Genomic DNA, 5,962 nt, shown 5'->3' on the forward strand with positions numbered 1-5,962 from the left:
TGATACACTATAAATAAATATTCAACGGGATTTTTTTACAACTTTAGACCTAGAGAGAGCTTGGAGCCGCCGTGGAGGCCGTAGTTATAGGGTTTTATCTTCTCTTCTCTGTAATACTTATTTTGTCATTTTTATTCGGATGATTTGTTATTTTTCTTCCATGTCTATGTGGAGCTGAACTCTTTAGCTCTAGGGTTTTGACACAAACATAAAAGTAAACATTTGATTGTAGTTTCTATCTATTAAATTTTCATAGTTTTGAGTTGCTTATTTATTCTTGTGCTTAATTATTTAATTACTTGATCACTAATTAGACACTATCTGTGGTGCACGAATTGGACTTGAGAGAGGGAATTCACGTACGTAATAAGAATAAATAGAGTTTGTTCGATTTAATCGTTACGCTACCGAGGATAGAAATATACCCTTTAGCCCTACTTAGTTGAATACGGAGAAATAAATGCGTTCTTGTTACCTCTGACGACCATAAAGATATAGGCGTTATAGTAGCATCTACAGGCTTATGAGTAGTTCGAGAGAATATCATAAAGCTAAAATCAACCCGACAACTAGTAACCCATAGGTAGAACGATTTGAGCCCTAGATCTATCTCTTCTCCGATAGAAATCAGCTCTTTCTTGGTTGAAGTTTATTATTTGTTTTATTTTATTTTTAGTTAGTTAACAATTATACCTTGAGGTTTTACTTCTTGTGTAGATAATTAGTATCGTTTAATTTAGTAAATAGTTAATCATAAGTCTCTATGAATACGATATCTGGATTTAACAATCTTATATTATTTGTACAACCGCTTATACTTGCGTGTGTGTTTGGGAGCAACAACAACAACAAATCCATCAATATATCAATATACCAAGCTAAGGAGGTATTAAAAAATCTCTCGACAGAAAGTGAACAAATGACAAGATCTTTATTACTAGTCCTCAATACAACTACCAACAGAATCTATCTATATAGAATAGGAGAGACAAAAACATCATGTCACCAGAAAATTCGTATATAATAAAATAAAAAGAAATGAAAAGAAAAGACAAAAAGATTAAAAAAAAATTATATCAGAAAAACTGCTGCTAAAATTTAGGAAACGTGTTTTTTTTTTTTTGTTCTATATTAACAATTAATTAGGAGAAAAAACTTAAAACTAAATTTCTCAGCCTTATCCTTATTAATTTCAAAAGTGATATATTACTTATTCAAGTACAAAGAATTGATTTAAAATTTTAAAATCTTAACTAATTAAACAAACATAAAACTACGTTTTTTTTTTTTTTTTTTTTTTTTTGTAACTCATAAGGTCTATTGAAATTGAAACCAACTTTTTAAATTTCAAATCATTTATTAAACACAAAATCAGAAAAGACAAAACTAAACTACCCCAAATCTAAACCACGTTCCCATTCCCCAATTTCCCTTTGCACTTTCTGGACGTAAACGGCCAGCATATCTGTTCTTCTTTTTTACTTTTCATCTTCCTATTTTTGGAGCCTTAAGAATCTGCCGTTTTAATTATGCCTCTTCGTAGCATTGGTAATGTTTATTGCGTTTTTTCGCTTTGAATTCGATTCTCTTATTGTCCTTACTACTACTAATGTCTGCAAGTTTCAGTAATTTTACACTTGTTAATTGATTCTTTGAAAAGGGGGTGAGAAGTCACGGGAATGTAACTCTCAAACGTCTCTACCTCTGTCGTATTATATGAGTTCCGGCGAGTTTATTTCATCTTACAGTTATTTTTTAACCTCATACATCATTTTGCAACCAGTTGTCCCTAAGTAGTTTTATACTCTGTCTATCACTTTGTTGATCAATCAAGTGGAATTTTTTTAACAGACTACGAACAACCAAGAGTATTTTGTTTCTTGGTCTAGCACCGGGAAAGGAACGCAATCCACAGAAATTCCACGAATCCCTTGGTGGATAAGTCCGACGACTCAGTAGCAGTGCGGAATTGAGTTTCTTGTCTGGTGGATCTGATCTATAGTTAGGGGGCAATACATAACAAAAGGTTCGAAGAAGGGATCATTCAATACAACAGTATGAACACGATACCAAGGCAAACCCATGGAAATACCTAAGTTAGATGATTTTCTTTGTTACTGTAACTTACCAGTTAAAAAAAAAAAAATCTGCATTGTTGTCTCTCTTATCCGTAAAAGGAGTTGAGACTTACTGAGGCAAGATGCTAATTTATATTCATCTTGCCACTAGAATCATATTTGTATTTTGAATAAAGTGGAAAAGTTAGATTTAGAGATTGGTCGCTATTAATTTATTAATGGATGGAGTTGTGCTGCAAAATTTCCCTCAATATTGGTTGTTTTCGTATGAATAGTTGAATACTATGAGTATAATATTATGACTCATACTGCATGCAAGTGGTTTGATAATATGTCTGAAATAACTGAACAATTTCCATATATACATTTTTCCACACGTGTTCTCGAGCATTCCGCATTAGTTAAGTAGCCATTTATAAAAATTGGTTGCAATTGCAAGTGGTGTAATAGGCTGCATGATGATTTTTAGCCTTTGTCAATGCTTTCCAGAACTTCTTATGTGCAACTTGACATTTATATATCAATGTATCAACTGCTTCTTTATCTTCTTTCTTGATAAAGGTTGATTTGTTATACCATTGCTTCGACATTTATATATCAATGTTTCAACTGCATCTTAACTTGGTGAAATCCAAATTGTCTTGCAGTTTGTCTTAGTTATTTCTAAGGTTCTTTGGGTTAATTCATTACTTTAATGTTTCTGCATTCAATTGGAAATGTTCATACCTAGATGTTTAAATGGTGTATTTGACAAGTAACTTATCCAAACATGATGGAATTTTTTAGAATCTTCGAGTTGATATGGAGAACTCCGATATGTCATTTTCAGTGAGCTTGGACAAAGGCCATGGTCGCGAATGAGGTAAGCCGAAATGGATTCTCTGGTCTGTTTCCACAGAAAAAGAATGTGTTAATTCATACTTTTAGAAAATGATTAGACAAGTTATCAGGTTCAATCAGGAGACATCATAACGTACCAATGTAACCTCTTTATCTTTATATATTTGACTTCTTATCATCAATCAATTCCATTTCATGTTGATTTACTAATCGCATTAAAGCACAGAGAGTCTTCTAGATTCGGATTCCACTTTTGAGCCTTTCAACAATTAACCAATTTTACCTTTCGAATATGTTTTATGTAGTCAAATTCGTTTGAACGAGAGGAGAAAAAAAAAAGAGGAGATAAAATCGAATGCTTTTAGATACTTTATTTAAGTAACTCTATGCATCAATTGCATTGGGTGTCAATGTACTAGAACATAGCAGTCAGTGTGCTTATTGTTCACAGTGAACAGATCATCGACCATTGGTAAATTTACTCTTTGCTTAATTCTTTATGTAAGTCATGTATCACACTTATATAGAGGTCCCAGATATTTGAAAGATACTGGTTTTGTAGCTTCTGATCTGTGAAGGAAATGTTATTACTTTTCCGTGGAAAAAAAGATTCTGCTCTCTTTAATTGATTTGAACTGTTAATGTTTGTGTGATCATCTTAGGTTGGACATAAATAAATCTGTGGAGGGTTTCATCACATTCAAGAATTAGCGGAAGAAAGTAAAAAATATAAAAGTTTGAAATTTACTATAGACCGAAAATAGCGCACAAGTTTTTTATTTGACAATGTAAATAAACATAACCGTCGTTTCACTGGTAAAAGAGAAGATCTCATATGATAAAAATCACAACTATTAAAAGTATCTGTAGATTTTATAACAAAGTAATAAAAGAGCAACAAACAACAGTGAAAAAAAAGTAATAAAAGAGCATCTACACAAAATTCAAAATCGTAAATAATGGATAATATAATAAAGAAAATAAGGAATAGCAAAGTTATTCGATGACTATATGATTTGTTTTCCTTAAATTTCACAGTTCTTAACACTTTGGCATATGGTACTTTCTTGGATTTTATAACGGTGAATTGCATTTGCAGTATGCCAATGGAGCATGGAAGGATGGCTTTACAACATTTAGGCTTGGTTGACGAGAAGTATTATGTGTGAATATGATTGTAAGTCTATATGTACTGTCAATTTAAGTTGGTGAATAAGTTCAGGTTGATTGATTATTTCACTAAACTCCCTAAAGTTAGGCTGACTGATACCATAGAAAGTTATTGTGACTTTGATACTGCATATTATCTCACTAATGCGCCTCCTTTTCAAGGTACCTCCTAGGACAGTGATTTCAACATTTTCTTTGATAAAGCTCGATCCCCCCTTTTAATTCCTTCCGATGTCACCATACTTTTGTGGTCTATAAAACGAGCTTATAGGCTATATGTTTCACAAAAAGACTAAATGATCTGGAATTCTTCAGCTGTTTCATGATTTCTCAAATGATAATATTCTGACAAGTTCTCTACATTCATGGCACAAATGTTTGTATTATTGGTTGTTAATACCATAACGAAAAATCTTGAGTCTTATTTCAATTTCTCATCCAGTGATTATCAATGAAAGAGAAGGTCCTCAATATTTGGCTTGGCCTATTCAATAACTTTGTACTATTTTCGTAAAGTTCCTATTTGGCTAAGATTAGCACTACTGATCTAATCCAGTAGCGTGAAATTTTTATGGTCTTCTAACATCACAATATGAAGAAGTAAATGAAGATATCTTGCGATGCTGTTCATACAGTACCAACAAACAGATACAATAACAATTGTTTGGATACATGCATTATTTCTTAGGTGTTGTTGGTGTTAGATGTTGACTTCTGTAGTCTTTTCAATAACATTTGGTTTTGGAGTCGGCTTACACAGGGATTGTTGGGCTCACAATTTTGCGAATGAAGATAATGATCACAGGAACAATTCACCAAGCAAATCATCATCTTCTCTTATGGAAAGATCTTCAGCTACTTCTTGAAATAATATTTCAGCGAAGGCTGCATAAGAAGCTCAAGGAAAAGCTCAACAGAAGTTCAATGAAATTATCACTATGATCCTTATAAGAGAGATATATCGTGGATGTTTTGGGAAAACATAAATCTGTGAAGTTGCCAAAATTTAAAATTTCAGTTTTGGATGATTGTTGTAACGATTTCACATATTAGTTACATAAAAACATAAATATAAGGTGAAAGTTGTATACTCCTAGTACCTTCTTGGTGCAGTTTTTTTGTTAATAAAGTTACCTTATACAAATTTCTCATATCTCTAATTTGTGAACTTCTGAATATAAGTTTATTTGACATTGACAATGATATAGTTTAGAGTAGTGCTTTGTACAATGCCATAAAGAAGATCTCAGATGTTAGTGCAAGTTGGATCACAAATTTATTTGACTGGGTAGTACAACATTGACAATTGCAAGTGCATGATGCTCATGTCTTTGTGCATTCAGGGGCGGATTTACCTTAGGCTCAGAGGTGTCACGTGACACGGCTTTGTCGGAAAATTTTACTTAGTATGCTAGTATAATTAAAAGGCAGAAAAACTAAGATAAATAAAATAAAATGACATTGCTCAACACAAAGGCCTATGCAGCTCAGATGGTCAACCGCCTCAGTTTTCTACTATTGGTCGCGAGGTCGACCCTCTACAGCTAAATTTTGGTGTCATATGGACATACCTGTCCATGTTTTGATCTCTTCCAAGTAAAGAAATACATCAGTAGTGTTCAAATTCGAATTGTTGATCTCTTTCATCACATGTAACGTCTTTGAAATAAATAACATATTTAACCAATAAGACTAGGATCATTTTTTGGTTAACTATAAATTATTTACATTCAGGAAAGATGTTGGCATGTTGTTGTTTTTTCAGTTGTGCTACTATTCTTTTTTCTTTTCTTTCATCTTCTTTCTCGCACCAATGAAATTGATTAAGAACGATATGCGGAATCAAATAAATAATGAGTTTTTTAGTTTGGTGC

At 32.5% G+C, this 5,962-nt stretch overlaps 1 long non-coding RNA gene across 3 annotated transcripts; it reads left to right on the forward strand.

The window, feature by feature from the left end:
• The first annotated feature begins 1,359 nt into the window (after positions 1-1,359).
• LOC132615019 (uncharacterized) lies at positions 1,360-5,232 on the forward strand. 3 transcript variants are annotated; one of them, XR_009572529.1, is made up of 5 exons: positions 1,360-1,548; positions 1,852-2,096; positions 2,865-2,940; positions 4,018-4,095; positions 4,849-5,232. It is a non-coding gene; the product is annotated as an uncharacterized LOC132615019 (long non-coding RNA). The 3 variants fall into 3 exon arrangements; XR_009572528.1 differs by lacking the exon at positions 1,852-2,096 and having other exon boundaries at positions 1,369-1,548; XR_009572530.1 differs by lacking the exon at positions 1,360-1,548 and having other exon boundaries at positions 1,555-2,096.
• Positions 5,233-5,962: the final 730 nt, after the last annotated feature.

Source organism: Lycium barbarum, chromosome 10 (assembly GCF_019175385.1).
Source record: "Lycium barbarum isolate Lr01 chromosome 10, ASM1917538v2, whole genome shotgun sequence".
Taxonomy (NCBI): Eukaryota; Viridiplantae; Streptophyta; class Magnoliopsida; order Solanales; family Solanaceae; genus Lycium; species Lycium barbarum.